This window comes from Triturus cristatus, chromosome 7, assembly GCF_964204655.1.
Source record: "Triturus cristatus chromosome 7, aTriCri1.1, whole genome shotgun sequence".
NCBI lineage: Eukaryota > Metazoa > Chordata > Amphibia > Caudata > Salamandridae > Triturus > Triturus cristatus.
In genome coordinates this window covers 1524678440-1524694933 of record NC_140590.1, presented here as the reverse complement: position 1 = coordinate 1524694933, position 16494 = coordinate 1524678440, and the positions used below count along the sequence as shown (strand labels likewise).

Genomic DNA, 16494 nt, shown 5'->3' with positions numbered 1-16494 from the left:
ATAGATTCGTTAGCATTAGGGGTAATCTGTTCTGTAGTGAGGGTATCTAATGGAGCTGTGCTGCATTCAGGCCTGGTAGGCCTTAAACGGGAGAGACTCCATCTTTCCTCCTGCTCTGGCAGCTTGGGAAGTTTCTAGGTCATAGGTAGTGTTTTAGTTAGGAGGTGTTATCCGCTTGGAGAGAACCGGTTCAGGCCGGCCCTTATCGAAGGATTGTATTCTCCTTCATGCCGAAGACGCTACATCAGGCCGGCCGGCTGGGAACGTGTCCTTGGCACGGGGAGGTACAGGAATTTGGTGGGCGGCAGGTTTCGAGCTGGAAATTTCCATGAGAGAATGCACATCTATATTAGTGAAAGTCTGAGGCAGACACTGGCACTTGCTTCTAGACCATAGGCGGCATCTGGCCGTTAGCAGAAAAGCTACTACTTATTCCAGGGAAGACAGATGACGAACTTGAATCTAAAGAGGAGAGAGTAGCCGATGAGGAAGAGGTTCCAGTGACTCGGAGAGGGAGAAGGGAGTAGACCCGCGACTGCGGAGGGGTGACTTCCAGGCGAAGCCGAGGCATAGACGAGAAGGGAACCTAGATGACCATTGAGCACAGGCTACATACGACTAAGGTGATGTCGACCCCTTTTTCTTTGAAGTGTATAACTTAACCTTTTACTTTCCTTGCAGGTTGTATATATGATGTATTTTGCAAATGTGCATGTGGCATTTAAATAAAGTATTTAGCTTGTCGTGAGTTAGCATGTGTTGTGTGTCTTTATATAGGAGGATAGCCTATTCTTTTAGTCAGAGTTAACTCAACATGAACAGAGGTTAATCCTGGTCAGGTAAGTGGTAACTGGATGAGGGGGAAACGAGCCCCTCTAACTAGAGAACAGGTTGTGCTCAACTAATAGTCTTTGTGTGATCTGATACATAGTAACCCCGATTCCCCTGTCGTGTACTACGGTAATAATAGGATGAGCTCGTGCTAAGGCTGCCGTCTGGTAGGAGATTCTGGGTCTGCCTGAGGCCGCGAGACTATGTGTGTTGCTGCCGTCTGGTAGGAGATTCTGGGTCTGCCTGAGGCCGCGAGACTATGTGTGTTGCTGCCGTCTGGTAGGAGATTCTGGGTCTGCCTGAGGCCGCGAGACTATGTGTGTTGCTGCCGTCTGGTAGGAGATTCTGGGTCTGCCTGAGGCCGCGAGACTTTGTGTGTTGCTGCCGTCTGGTAGGAGATTCTGGGTCTGCCTGAGGCCGCGAGACTTTGTGTGTTGCTGCCGTCTGGTAGGAGATTCTGGGTCTGCCTGAGGCCGCGAGACTTTGTGTGTTGCTGCCGTCTGGTAGGAGATTCTGGGTCTGCCTGAGGCCGCGAGACTGGGTGTTGCTGCCGTCTGGTAGGAGATTCTGGGTCTGCCTGAGGCCGCGAGACTTTGTGTGTTGCTGCCGTCTGGTAGGAGATTCTGGGTCTGCCTGAGGCCGCGAGACTTTGTGTGTTGCTGCCGTCTGGTAGGAGATTCTGGGTCTGCCTGAGGCCGCGAGACTGGGTGTTGCTGCCGTCTGGTAGGAGATTCTGGGTCTGCCTGAGGCCGCGAGACTTTGTGTGTTGCTGCCGTCTGGTAGGAGATTCTGGGTCTGCCTGAGGCCGCGAGACTTTGTGTGTTGCTGCCGTCTGGTAGGAGATTCTGGGTCTGCCTGAGGCCGCGAGACTGGGTGTTGCTGCCGTCTGGTAGGGGATTCTGGGTCTGCCTGAGGCCGCGAGACTGTGATTGCTGAGATTGCGAGGCTGTGAGGTCTTGATATATATATATATAATAGGAATTCCCTGTCCTTAGGTGGTACATATATATGTGGTTATTTAGGTGTAAAAAGGCCCTAGGGAGGGGGTAACGTTCTGGTTTGGGTCAGAAGGGCTCTGTGGAGCGGGTTCTATCTGGAGGGAAAACCAAAGCAGAACATTTGGCGTCGTGAACCGTTTACGTATTCTGTGTGCGTTGTGTTGTCCCGTGTTTGCTGCCGGCGTGTGCGTGATCTTGTTTGTATGTTCTTTGTGATATACTGGTGTGTCTAGCCTTTCTTCTTCTTTCTTTTCTTTCTCTTCTTCTCTCTTTTTCACGATCTGTTCTAGACAATGTAAATATACTTTTAAGTTGCCCGTTGATATTCCCGGCTGGGATTCAATGCCTTGTGAAGCCTTAGCCCGTGAGTGGGCTGAGTAATTGGAAGCAGACTGTTACATATCACTTGATTTATTTGCATGGGGGCAGACCGTATGATGTGCTGGCTCGTGAAGTGAGCTACCTGTGCTGATTTAGAATTGGTATGTGTGTGTTTCAGCGTGTCTTGTAAAGAGTGCTTCTAAATAGCTTGCTACGTGAGGCAGAGAGGGCTGGATCCCTTTCAAGTGTTAGTTAAGGAATGCATATCTAATGTTTTCAGTTGTAAAGTGCATGTAAGATCTCAGAGCATGGCTCTGAAACGTGGGACTCCCTTGAAATTCCAGTCTCCGTAGTTGCAATGACGGGTGTTATTCAGCAGGTGATTAATGACATTTTGGAGAAAGACAGCGGTGTTATTTTCAAGTGTTGGTTAACATGCATTACACATGTGGGCATTTGCAATGAGAACGTAGTGAGTTGAAAACAGAGCTGGTTGATGCCCAGTTTGCTAATATATCTTTGAAGACAAAATTAAACGTGTACCAGGCTGTGAAGTTGTTCACTTTGCCATGCCAGAATGATTCAGGTGTGATAAGTGTAACAGAGAATGCAGGCAGGCTATGTGCTACACAGACGGTTTTAGTTAATTCCTCTGAGGAGCTTTCTCAGCCTGAATGGAATGTGCATGAAAGTAAACAGACTAATGTTTTGGGCTTCACGATCACCGGTTGCGGACATAAATTAGACATGACAGTGTATGATACATTTTGCTTTAAAAGAGAATTGCAACAATGTGATTTTGGATGTGAACAGCTGATTGTGTACAATAAGTCTGATGTGTGGCCACTTCATTAACATGAACATTTATTTCGTGAGTTACTTCTAGAGCAATGTGCCCTTTTTAGTTACAGGAAAGTGCAGGGAAATATTAGGTCGCTTTTGAATTCAGATTGCTGTCTGGGAGTCTTGCAGTGAGATCATCCAGCAACGCTGGGCAGGGCTCGGGCTTTCTGTGAAGTCCGAGAAGGAATTCCTACGGGAGGGGTCATCTCATCTCAGCTCCTCTCCCCCGTAGGCAGGGACAGCTTCCTGGACATAGATGTCTGGGAGGCTTGCACAGGCGCAGCCCCCCCCCCCATGAGGAGAGTCGCAGACAGTCCAAGAAAGTTGGCAGGCGTGCAGTTCTCTCCGACCTTGAAGGAGATAACGTGTGAGCTACAGACAGCCGGAGAAGCCTCTGCTTGTTATATTTGGCAAGGGGCCATTTAGTGTCCGCGGAGATTTGTGAAGGGGGGCAGCACCTGTGAGGGGTGCAGTGAGGGAAGTGAGAGAAGGAGACTGCCCCAGCCCTTCTGGCTGTGTATTGAAACGGAGGGATTTTATCCAGACTTTAGAGGCTAAAGCGTTAGTAGTATTATTACACGATTCCCCAGAGCTGGAGGAGACCTATATAGACAGAAATTAAAATATTGTACTTTTGAAAATGTTCTTTGCAAGAAAAGTGATGCTTGTTTCTTTTTCAGATTCGCCCAGTTCTCCGCGTGTGAGTGGGACTCCCTTCTCCCGTGTGAGTGGGGCCCTCCCTCTCCCCCCCCTCCCCCCTTCCCTTCCCTCCCCCCCCCCAAGCCTGGAGTGATCACCAGACGAGACGGTGGCGGCTGATGCCGGTGGCTATCCAGACTGGATGGGGTCCTCCCTTATCAAGAAGATACAGCTGCTGATGTATACCGGAGAGCATGATGGCCTGCTTCTTTCCAAGCGAAATGGGATCAGCAAAGTGTGGAACTGTTTCCTTCACGTGCGGCCAACTTTATTTGCATGAAGGCTGTGTGTTTTTTCATACTGAAGGACTGTTTTGTTTTTTTTTTAGGGATGGAGATCAATAGAGACGCTTTGCAGCGCTCAGAGTAGATATTTTCTAAGTTAGTGAACAGTAATAACTTGTAGCTGTTGCTACTATATCTGAGTTTGACAGTGGAGTCTCCAGTTTAATCATTAGAAGCATTAGGAGCGTTCAAAAGCTTGATTGATTTATTTTCTGTATCCATTCAACATGTATCCAGATGTCTATGAGCTATTTCTAGCTGCACCTGAGTTGTGGCTACTACATGTGTTTGGAGAATGCGGACTTTATTTGCTCTACAGTGATTATCACATACCTTTGATGAGTTTTTTTTTGCTTTTTAGTCATGCTTTGTTTTGATTTATGTATTTTTGTGTAGCAACTTCAAAATATGAGTTGCTGTTTCAACATGTGCTTTTTAGTACTTGTGACTTTTAATTTAGACATGTGGTTTTCAATGGTTTTTGCTTTCACTTGCGATATGCAGTACTTTAATGATCATTTTGCTTTTCAGTTATGTAATACAGTTGCTATTTGCTAGATTTTGTTTTTGACATATGTGAATGGTGATGATCAAGGGTCATGGGGTGCAATGTAGTGAATCAGCCACTTGTGGTCTGACACCCTATGGTGACCCTCAACCACCACCATTCTGTACTGACTTAAGTGTGTTCTGCCTTTTAGTGGAATAGTCTTTCCAAGAATAGAAGGTATGGTATGTTGAGGTGCAGTCTTGTGGGTGGTGGTGCACACATGTGCTCAATGTTGTATACTGAGGGATTTAGCGTATAATGTTATTTGGGTTAGGTGAATTATGATTTTGACCTATTGGCTTTGACGCGGTCTAATGTGATTCTGCCTTTTTGACTCTACCTTGCTTCAAACTTCTCTGTGTGCACAGTGGTGCTTGTAAGTTGTGTGGATGAGAATTATTGGTGTTCCTGCTTTGGCAGTCTATAATGCCAAATCTATTGAGAAAATGGCCTGCTGGATGGTGAAATCCATTAATAATACTTCTACAGTCCTGTCTGACATGCTATTGGACGCCCAGGGTGAACGTAGGACCATTTTGCAAAATCGAGCGGCCATTGATTATCTTTTGCTTAAACATGGACACGATTGTTAGGTATTCTGATTATTATCGGCATTTTGATTTCTATCTGTCGCTTTATTCAAGTGTATTCCTTCAATGCTTCAATTCTGCACACTTGGTACTGGACATAGATCAGTTCGTTTTGTTTCATATTAGGTATAATAGACTGAAGTCAAGGGTGGAATGTACTGCTTGATCTTTCCGGCCTTATTGTGTTGTAGAGCGATTGATGTGACTTCAGTCTCTTTCCATTCAAGTCTAGGGGTTAGAGTAGTGTATAGAGCCTAGTCATTAGGCACTTCGACGTGATCCTGTGTTCTGTATAATAGACTGAAGTCAAGGGTGGAATGTACTGCTCGATCTTTCCGGCCTTATTGTGTTGTACTGCTATTGATGTGACTTCAGTCTCTTTCCATTCAAGTCTAGGGGTTAGAGTAGTGTATAGAGCCTAGTTATTAGGCACTGCGACATGATCCTGTGTTCTCCCCCATAGATCAGGGTTTGCATACATATCCTAGGGGATAGACTCGTTAGCATTAGGGGTAATCTGTTCTGTAGTAAGGGTATTTCATGGAGCTGAATTCAGGCCTGGTAGGCCTTAAACGGGAGAGATATTATTCTTCCACCGATGTTAGTCCTGTTTAATGAATGTATAATAGACTGAAGTCAAGGGTGGAATGTACTGCTCGATTTCCCCGGCCTTTCCGTGTTAAGGGGGGCCTAATGTGACTTCAGTCTCTTTCCATTCAAGTCTAAGGGTTAGAGTAGTGTATAGAGCCTATTTATTAGGCAATTTAACATGATCCTGTGTTCTTCCCCATAGATCAGGGTTTGCATACATATCCTAGGGGATAGATTCGTTAGCATTAGGGGTAATCTGTTCTGTAGTGAGGGTATCTAATGGAGCTGTGCTGCATTCAGGCCTGGTAGGCCTTAAACGGGAGAGACTCCATCTTTCCTCCTGCTCTGGCAGCTTGGGAAGTTTCTAGGTCATAGGTAGTGTTTTAGTTAGGAGGTGTTATTCGCTTGGAGAGAACCGGTTCAGGCCGGCCCTTATCGAAGGATTGTATTCTCCTTCATGCCGAAGACGCTACATCAGGCCGGCCGGCTGGGAACGTGTCCTTGGCACGGGGAGGTACAGGAATTTGGTTGGCGGCAGGTTTCGAGCTGGAAATTTCCATGAGAGAATGCACATCTATATTAGTGAAAGTCTGAGGCAGACACTGGCACTTGCTTCTAGACCATAGGCGGCATCTGGCCGTTAGCAGAAAAGCTACTACTTATTCCAGGGAAGACAGATGACGAACTTGAATCTAAAGAGGAGAGAGTAGCCGATGAGGAAGAGGTTCCAGTGACTCGGAGAGGGAGAAGGGAGTAGACCCGCGACTGCGGAGGGGTGACTTCCAGGCGAAGCCGAGGCATAGACGAGAAGGGAACCTAGATGACCATTGAGCACAGGCTACATACGACTAAGGTGATGTCGACCCCTTTTTCTTTGAAGTGTATAACTTAACCTTTTACTTTCCTTGCAGGTTGTATATATGATGTATTTTGCAAATGTGCATGTGGCATTTAAATAAAGTATTTAGCTTGTCGTGAGTTAGCATGTGTTGTGTGTCTTTATATAGGAGGATAGCCTATTCTTTTAGTCAGAGTTAACTCAACATGAACAGAGGTTAATCCTGGTCAGGTAAGTGGTAACTGGATGAGGGGGAAACGAGCCCCTCTAACTAGAGAACAGGTTGTGCTCAACTAATAGTCTTTGTGTGATCTGATACATAGTAACCCCGATTCCCCTGTCGTGTACTACGGTAATAATAGGATGAGCTCGTGCTAAGGCTGCCGTCTGGTAGGAGATTCTGGGTCTGCCTGAGGCCGCGAGACTATGTGTGTTGCTGCCGTCTGGTAGGAGATTCTGGGTCTGCCTGAGGCCGCGAGACTATGTGTGTTGCTGCCGTCTGGTAGGAGATTCTGGGTCTGCCTGAGGCCGCGAGACTATGTGTGTTGCTGCCGTCTGGTAGGAGATTCTGGGTCTGCCTGAGGCCGCGAGACTTTGTGTGTTGCTGCCGTCTGGTAGGAGATTCTGGGTCTGCCTGAGGCTGCGAGACTTTGTGTGTTGCTGCCGTCTGGTAGGAGATTCTGGGACTGCCTGAGGCCGCGAGACTTTGTGTGTTGCTGCCGTCTGGTAGGAGATTCTGGGTCTGCCTGAGGCCGCGAGACTGGGTGTTGCTGCCGTCTGGTAGGAGATTCTGGGTCTGCCTGAGGCCGCGAGACTTTGTGTGTTGCTGCCGTCTGGTAGGAGATTCTGGGTCTGCCTGAGGCCGCGAGACTTTGTGTGTTGCTGCCGTCTGGTAGGAGATTCTGGGTCTGCCTGAGGCCGCGAGACTGGGTGTTGCTGCCGTCTGGTAGGAGATTCTGGGTCTGCCTGAGGCCGCGAGACTTTGTGTGTTGCTGCTGTCTGGTAGGAGATTCTGGGTCTGCCTGAGGCCGCGAGACTTTGTGTGTTGCTGCCGTCTGGTAGGAGATTCTGGGTCTGCCTGAGGCCGCGAGACTGGGTGTTGCTGCCGTCTGGTAGGAGATTCTGGGTCTGCCTGAGGCCGCGAGACTGTGATTGCTGAGATTGCGAGGCTGTGAGGTCTTGATATATATATATATAATAGGAATTCCCTGTCCTTAGGTGGTACATATATATGTGGTTATTTAGGTGTAAAAAGGCCCTAGGGAGGGGGTAACGTTCTGGTTTGGGTCAGAAGGGCTCTGTGGAGCGGGTTCTATCTGGAGGGAAAACCAAAGCAGAACAGCGGTAAAGCTGCAATACGTATTTTTTGTGTTTTCATCAAGGATGCCGTTAATGCAAGGAGCTTACATTGGGAAAAGCATCATGCAGTACCATTTCTGAAGGCGGTGTGTCGGTCCCATAATGAAGGATAAAGTGGCAATGGTAGTCTTTTACAATTGTTCCAATCCACGCAACAGCGGCGATTCATCGGTTCTGCTTGAAGATGCACTGCTCAGCTGAGGAGATGCGTCAGTGCAGCTCGGGATGTGTGGCTCAGCAGGGGATGCATCGCTTCCACTAGAAAAACACAGTAGGCCCACAGTGTTGGGGTGGCACCACTTGGTAGGGTAGACTCACAGAATGCAGAGTTTAGGTGTAGAAACAGGTTGGTTTGAAGGCTTTTATGTCCCTGAGACTTCAGATCAGGAGACCAGCCAGCTAGCCCTTGGAGTCACTCTGGATTCAAGTGATGCAGATCCAGTCTCCTCACCCAGACAAGAGGACAGCAGGCAGCAAGTCAGTACAGCCATGCCGGAGTTCAGCAAGTCAAGCAGAGTAGACATCCTTTCAGCAGCACATCAGTCCTCCCTGGCACAGTCTTCTCAAATCCAGAAGTTGGGTCTGAGGTTCAGTACTTATACCCAGTTGGGCCTTTGAAGTGGGGCAGACTTCAAAGACATGACTTTGAAGTGAACAAAGTTCCTGTCCTTCCTACCCTGGCTCCAGACTACAGGGGGTTATGCAGACCTTTGTGTGGGGACAGTATACAGCCTATTCAGGTATAAGTAAGAATGGGCAACCGACAAAAAGGTCCTACCAGTCTAAAATTATTTTCACATAGGATTAAATACCACTAAATCAAATCCAGATCTCACTCTATATTTTGTTTAACACATTTCTTCTTATTTTTCTTTATGTTCTTTACAACAGTTTCTTGCAAATCATTTCTTACAATTCTTACATATGTTTATTTACATTTGCTTTTAACATAATCTATTTATCATAACTTTTGTTGTTGAGCTGTATACATTTATTTTACATTGGCTAAGACATTGTCAGTTTTATTCTACAAATTTGGAAGCTTTGCTCCTGTTATAAAATATTGGAACATATTGGTGTATTATCATAGCCTGGCAGTTTGGGCTGGACTGTTCCCATGGGGAGCAAGGTCAAGACTGATTTGCATATGGCTGGGTTCAAACTGGGGTGGCATGGCAATTCAAAATAATAATGGATAAAAAGGGTGAGCGCCTGCAAAGTTTTACTTTGTGATGTTGGTATGTGCACTCTAAGTGGCTTAAGATATGCCCAGATGTGGATCCCTTGCTCGCTGCACCACTGGATTCAAGCTAGCCTGTCTGATGATGGGTGATACCCTGAAACTGGTCCCAGGATGCTTGTTTACGGTCCAGGTCTGTTCCCATGGGTAGCAAGGTCAAGACTGATTTCCGTATTGCTGGGTTCAAACTGGGGTGATGTGATGAGCAAAATAACAATGGAAAAATTTCAACACTCCGCCCATCATTTTATTTTGTGATGTTGCATTCATGTTAATTATCCAACTTATCTTTGGAAAATGAATGTACTATATTTTCCCGTGTTTTTTCCTCATGTCTCTCTAGGTTCAACTCTATTTTCTCTAAAGCATTTTTTACATCTTCTTCACCTTTAATGTTTCTAATTCTTTATAGACTTCTGCTTTTTTTGGCCATTTGTATGTCCAATTTTCTTTGAGCATGTTTTATAAAGTGCCCATACGTTTGATGGAACATTACATGGTATGTTCACGCCATTCTTTGAGTAGGTCTTCGTCCATATTATTAAATGTTGGCATAAACATAATACTGTCATGATTACGCGATACGCTGGTGTTAATAATTGTTCAGTTACAGGTAATAACAAGTCTAAATGGTATTTGTTAAATGCTTACCACAATTGTAGAGCTAGAGTGACAAATTGGGTTACTGTTCGATGGGGGTGAAACCTTACTCAAGCAGCAATCACAATTCGTGTTAGTGTGAAACACAAACAAACCTCAAATTGAACTATGATTAACCCTTCTGGTAGTTTGGCACAAAATAGATAGGCTTAACTTTGATGCAATGTGTAAAGTATTTATGCAGCACAAAAACAGCAATACAGTGAAAACACAACACCATTTTAGAACAATAGAGTAAAATGTAATAAATGCTTTTTCACCAAAATGACAAAAATCCAATTAGTAAAACAGGAGATATGCAATTTTAAAGATTTAGCTAAAAATGGTGCCTAAATGCACAAAGCAGCAACTGTGGATAGCTTGCCGTGCCAGATTGGACCAAAGTCACAAGTTGAGAATGACCATGGTGGATTGTAGGCTGGACACAGGGGCCAAGTTGCCCCACTGAGAAATGAACCTTAAATACTAGTTGTGGAGCATTCTGCTGTGCAGCGGCAGACCCATAAAGTGATGTGAGTTCCGTCGCATAGATGTGTCACATGGCAGTGGTTCAGATGAGCTGTGAGGGCTACGTCGCACTGCACTGGTTCAGATGAGTGGCTCTGTCGTCCGCGTCGAGGATGCATCACTCAGCGGTGGATCTGATGAGCTAGGCAGTCTGTTATGCGGGTTGCATCAAGGCTGCATCACACTGTTACTGATGAGACCAGAGCTGGGCTGGCAGAGCACCTTTAGCCCCCCTTCCAAGGTTCCAGGACTAAAGGGACACAATTTGGGGGGTTCAGACTAACAGCAGGTAGAGTACAGGTGCAGGATACAAGATGGATGGAGCCTTTTCTGTCCTTAAGATTCTGATCAGTAGGCCAGTCAACTAGCCCTTGAAGTCACGCTGGTGGTCGTGGGTTCAAGGTGCAGGTCCAGTCCTTCTCACTAAGGCAGCAGGCCATCAAAGCAGTCCTTCTTGTAGCAGAGCAGCACAACAGTCCTTCTTCTGAATCTTCACAGGTCTAAAAGTCTACTAAAGAATATGGGTGCATATTATCAAGAACGGCGTTAAAATTATCGCCGCTCTAGCGGCAGGAAACTGCCGCTAAAAGCGGCGAAAATGGGCTTGATAATATGCCGCAGAGAATTCCAATAGAAGCCCATGTTCACACCAGAACATGGGCTTCTATTGGAATTCTCTGCGGCATATTATCAAGCCCATTATCTCCGCTTTAGCTGCAGTTTCCTGCCGCTAAAGCAGCGATAATTTTAACGCCGTCCATGATAATATGCCCCTAAGTCTGTGGAACCACTGTTTGTCCACATTGCCCACTTTGAAGTGGGAGAAGCTTCTAGAATCCTCCCCCTACAGAGGTATCTGGAATTTCCTGCCTCCCTACCCTGGACCCAGCTTGTATGGGGGCACGGAAGACTAGTGTGAAACCTTTTGTGAGTGCCCTGAGGCAGAGCTTTTGTGATGTGTAGGTGTGGTAGGTGATAGCTCGGTCCCTCCATTAAGTCAGTGATGGCCCATCCTCCTGACACTTATTCCACCTTTGCTTCACTGTCTGGGAGTAATACACAAAAAACAACTGCCAGCTACATCTACTCGCTTGACCCAGGACACAGGCTGCAGGCACCAAAAGATTTGGACAAGAAAATCAGGGGCGGGTCCTCCGCTATGGCCGAGGAGCTTTGCCCCACTGCTTTTAAGCAGTGAGAAACATAAAATGACAATAACTTTTTTTTTTTGTCCTCATCTCCCAATAAGCTTCTGCAGATCTTAGTGAAAGCTGTCTTTACCAACTGGGCACCCTAGGACTTGCTGCACTTGCTTAGGTCAGCCTGACCAGCCCCGTTTGATGAAGGCTTGGTGTAATCATTGGACCGGAAGAAGGCAGCTGGTACTATATTAATCTCAGATCTCAGCCCCAAATCATTAGGGGCTGCCAGATGTTTGCCGTATTTTCCCCAGTTCCATTCTGATCTAAATGTGCCATGGCAAATGCGGCTTTAAGCCAATCATCACATTTCGGGGGCCGTGGATCTTTCCACTTCATGCATATCTCTCTCCGGGCGAGTAACACCAAATATAGAAACAGCCCTCTATGGATCTGCAATAGATTCAGACTAAGCAGACCATCATCCCCAAAGATTACTAGTGAAGCGTTAACCTCAATATTGACTTTAAAAATGCCACATAGGATATCCCCCACACCCTTCCAGAAAGCACTAAGTTCAGAACATTCATAGAAGATATGGATATCATTGGCATTGAGAGTCTTGCACCTTGGACACTTTGGGGTGGATAGAGGGGCAAACTTGGCTATTTTGGCAGGTGTATAGTAAAGTCTGTTAATGACAAAGAAATGTTTCTTCTTTAAGCTGGCCGGTTTAATAAATTTATAGAGTAGTTTCAAAGAGGGCTCATACAAGTCGACAATGTTAGACTCAAAGAGGGATTGATTCCAGACTGTATATTGCGGGGGAAGTTCCAGATCTTCAGCATCCAAGCACTTCCTCTACCAAATAGAAATCTCTTTCTTCCTTAGATGTACTGTTTGAAGGAACTGCTCCATTTCCCAGTCTCGTCTTATATCCCCCTTTTCCGCTTCAAACCAGGATACAAGTTGTATATATTTAAACCTGGAAAAAACAATTCCAATTTTTGCCCCTAATACCTCCCAGGGGTGGATTCCTTCTGCTGCTAAGAGATCTGACCAGATGGTAATACCCGCTCTCTTAATTGGTGTTGCCAGATTGTCCTTGAGACAAAGCGGGGTCCCGGGGGAGTCCCATATAGGTGTGAAGTTTGAGTAATACCCGATCCCCCACCTGCATCTTACTTTGTGCCAAATTTCCAAAACGGCCTTAAGGACCTTCAAGCGGACTTGTTTAAAGAACCTCGGAGCCCCAAACTTGTACAGGAAACCTTCTCCACCACCTCCACCATGGCCATTTCGCCCAACAACCTCCCCCACAACGTCTCCTCCGGTTTTGAGACTAACATCCGGACACTTTTAAACTGAAAGGCGACCGCGGACCAACCAAAGTCCGGGAGAGCCTACATCTCAATTTCTTCCATGACAGCCTAGCTCCTTTGTCTCCCCAGATGAAACTCCCAATCTTACTCTGAATCTTACAAATAATCTTGCTGGGAAAGACCAAGGGGATTGCATTAAACAAGTAGGTCAGCTTGGGGAGGATAACCATCTTCGCCAAGTTAACCCTTCCAAAGATTGTCAGAGGAAGATTCCTCAATCTAGCGAAGAAGCGATTTATTTCTTTGATGATCTTATTCAAGTTGATCTGGGGAATTTTATCCAGCTCTTTGACAATATGGATGCCCAAGTATTTTAGCTCTTTACTTGTAGTACCCTCCCATTGGTCTATGTTCCAGCACATTCCCTCTGTTTTAGAAGTATTGGCTAGATAGCCCGAGATAGAGCCAAATTCTTCCAGAAGGGTTTCAACCCTTGGTATGACCGCCCCCGGATTACTGGTATACAACAGCAAATCATCAGCGTATAGAGCCAACTTACACTGATAAAGTTGAGATTTAAAGGGGTAAATTAAGTCATCCAATCTAATAGCTTGAGCTAATGGCTCTATATAAATATTGAACAGCAAGGGCGAAATGGGACAACCCTGTCTTGTTCCCCTCTGAATGTTAAAGCTGGAAGTCAACATGCCATTCAACAGTGACCTTGCAGAGGCTCCCTGGTAACATTTCCTAAGGGTCTGAATGAAAATAGGGCTAAAGTCCATTGTACCAAGAACTTCCCAGAGGTACACCCAACAGACTCTGTCAAATGCTTTGGCCGCATCTAAGGCTACAATAGCCAAGGGGTCTGATCTTGCCTTGGCCAAATCAATGTTGCCAATCAACAGCTGTGTCTGCTCCTGAATATATCTCCCTGATATAAAGCCCTTCTGATCGATATTGACCAGATTAGGGACCAGTTTGGCCAGTCTCCCCGCCAGAATACCCATAAATATCTTATAATCGGCGTTCAGCAGGGAGATTGGTCGATAGGAATCGGCTTTAAGGGGATCCTTCCCCGGTTTCAGTATTAATACTATGGTTGCTTCTTTCCAGGACCTGGGGACCTGACCTGTCGGGCTATACACCGAGTTAAACAGACTACCCAATACTGGGACCAACTCATCCGATAAAAGTTTATAAACTTCATTTGGGAGCGCATCCAAACCCGCGGCTTCATTATTTTTACATTTGTTTATTTTTGATCTTTAATTTCTTCTACGGTAATAGGGGCATCTAGACATCACGGCTATCATCCGTTAAAGTCGGCAGAGATTTCCCTCTCAGACAATTTTGCATATAGTCAGTGGAAGGGACCATTTCCTCTTTGCAAAGCTCTGAGAAGAGGAAGAGAAGGCAGGCTTGCATGTCCTCTGAACTGCTTGACTTTTCTCCTTTGTTATTTATAATCAGTTCATTAATGTTGTTCTTTGAACAATCCACTCTAGCTTTCCAAGCCAGTAGAGCGCCTGCCTTCTCCCCATACTCAAAGTTTTGCATATTTTAGTGAGCCATTGGGCCCTACACTTCTGATCCAATCTGCCCTGTACTCCTGCCGAGCACCTTCCAGGTCTCCCTGTACTTGTGCCAACCTTCCTGGACTCCCATTGCAGAGTCGATTTCTCTCCACTTCTAACTGAAGGATTTTTCCCTCAATAGTGTGTAGCTCCCGGGCCTCAGCCCTATTCTTCGAGCGTATAAGACCATGTAGCCTGCCCCTCATATTGGCCTTAAAGGCGTCCCAGACAAAATCCATGGTCGTTGAACCAATGTTTATTGGAAAATAGTCTAGGGAAGACAATTTAATGGCCCGGATAATCTCGGGGTCCAGCAGCATAGTTCTATTGAGCGTCCATCTGGGTTGTAGCATATGTCTCCTCCTTGAATAGGAGAATGACACCAGCGCATGATCAGATAAGTGGCTTGGTAGTATCGAAATCCCCGTCAGACTGTCCAGGCTAGACCTGTCGATTAGGATATAGTCTAACCTAGATGAGTGATGATGCTTCTTACTGTAAAATATGAACCCCTGGGTATCCCCCATCTTTGCCCTCCAGACATCTACTATGTCCAGGTCATGCAGCAAATTCTTCATAGCTCATCAGACCCGAGGGGCCCCTATATAGCGGCTCTGATTTGACCTGTTTTTTGTGGATCAAGAAGGACATTGAAATTACCTCCAAAAATCAGGTGAGGGACTCCTTCTGTTAACTTAGATTGTAACTTACAGATATAGGTTGGGTCGTCACCATTGGGTCCACAAAATGAGGCTGAGGCACATACTAGCTCTATACCTCCGAAGTCCAACTGGGCTACTACCCACCTCCATGACTGGTCGGTCTGTACAGATTTAATAGAGAAAGATACCCCCAGCTTAATCAAAATTGCTACACCTTTACTATGCATTGTTTGTTGAGAGGTACAGTAATGTTTTACCCAGGGGATTCTGGAAAATATTGTACGACACTCTGTAAAACTTAAGTGCGTCTCCTGAATAAGACAAATTTGGGCTGAGGAAAGTTCTAAATATTTCAGTACCAACCTTTGTCTGCGGGGACATCTTAACCTATTCACATTCCATGAGATGAATTTCACCTCACTATCTCTTAGGGAAGTTCCTGCCATTGGCTTGTGAACACTCAGTGCAAAACAGATGGACAATTCTTAATTTAGAGACGAGGATTTTTAAAAAATATTTACCCACTGCTCCCCACCCTGTGCACCCCATCCCTCTCCTCCGCTCCCCCACCCTGTGACCCCCTTCCCCATGGGGAACCCTCCCTTCCATTAGGCAAATCCTATTCAATCTCCGCTCCCTCTGGCATTATAGGGATAAGCAACTATTAACATTTAAATCTAAGGTCTTGCCTGCTAGGGGCCAACTTAACTTCAACGCCCTCCGTACCTATACTCCATCTCCATTTTTAAAATTTACAATGAAAGCATCCACCTCCTTGGTCGTACGGAACTGATGCATATGATTATTCCACATGACACGTTATGACGCCGGAAACCTCAGCTGTGCCCTGGCCTCTAGTCCATTTAACTTCTCTAACCTCTTCCCCAGCTCCCACTGTGTTGTTGCTGTAATGTGAGAAATATCAGATCTTATGGAGAAGGAAAAGGAATTCAGACCAGTAGATGTTATAGTGCCCTCCTTGAGGGCCGAAGTTAAAATTAGCTCTTTGACAGTGTATGCCAAGACATTAACCAGTATCTTCCTAGGTTTTTGTTTGGCTAGATTCCTCTTAAATGGATCCCGATGCACCCTTTGTATCTCATGCGCAAGGTCGATACTGGGCGAGTTCTTCAACACTGTTTCCTTTAACAAAGAGATCACAAACCCCTTTATATCTGTCCCCTCAAGGGGTCCAGGAATGTTTATGAGCCTCAGGTTGTTCTTCCTCGAATGGTTTTCCAGACGTTCAAGGTCGTCTTTTAATTCTTTATTCTGGGCCGTTAACTTTGCCTAGTCCACTGAGGTAGTATGCATAGCTTCCTTGATTTTAGGGATCTCCAACTCTATTGCGTCGGTTCTTAGTGTAACTTCCTCCAATTTCTGAGCCAAAGACTCACAGGATGCTTGAATGGCAGCCTGATTTGTCTCTGAGACAGTAAACCTACTTGTCATCTCAGCCTGGTTCGTCTCCGAAACAGTGAAC

The 16494-nt window shown here is 45.9% G+C and overlaps 1 pseudogene; it reads left to right on the top strand.

Moving 5' to 3' along the window:
- The window catches only part of LOC146812298 (phosphoenolpyruvate carboxykinase, cytosolic [GTP]-like), a 74593-nt pseudogene extending 61444 nt beyond the window's left edge, over nt 1-13149 (top strand).
- Nucleotides 13150-16494: the final 3345 nt, after the last annotated feature.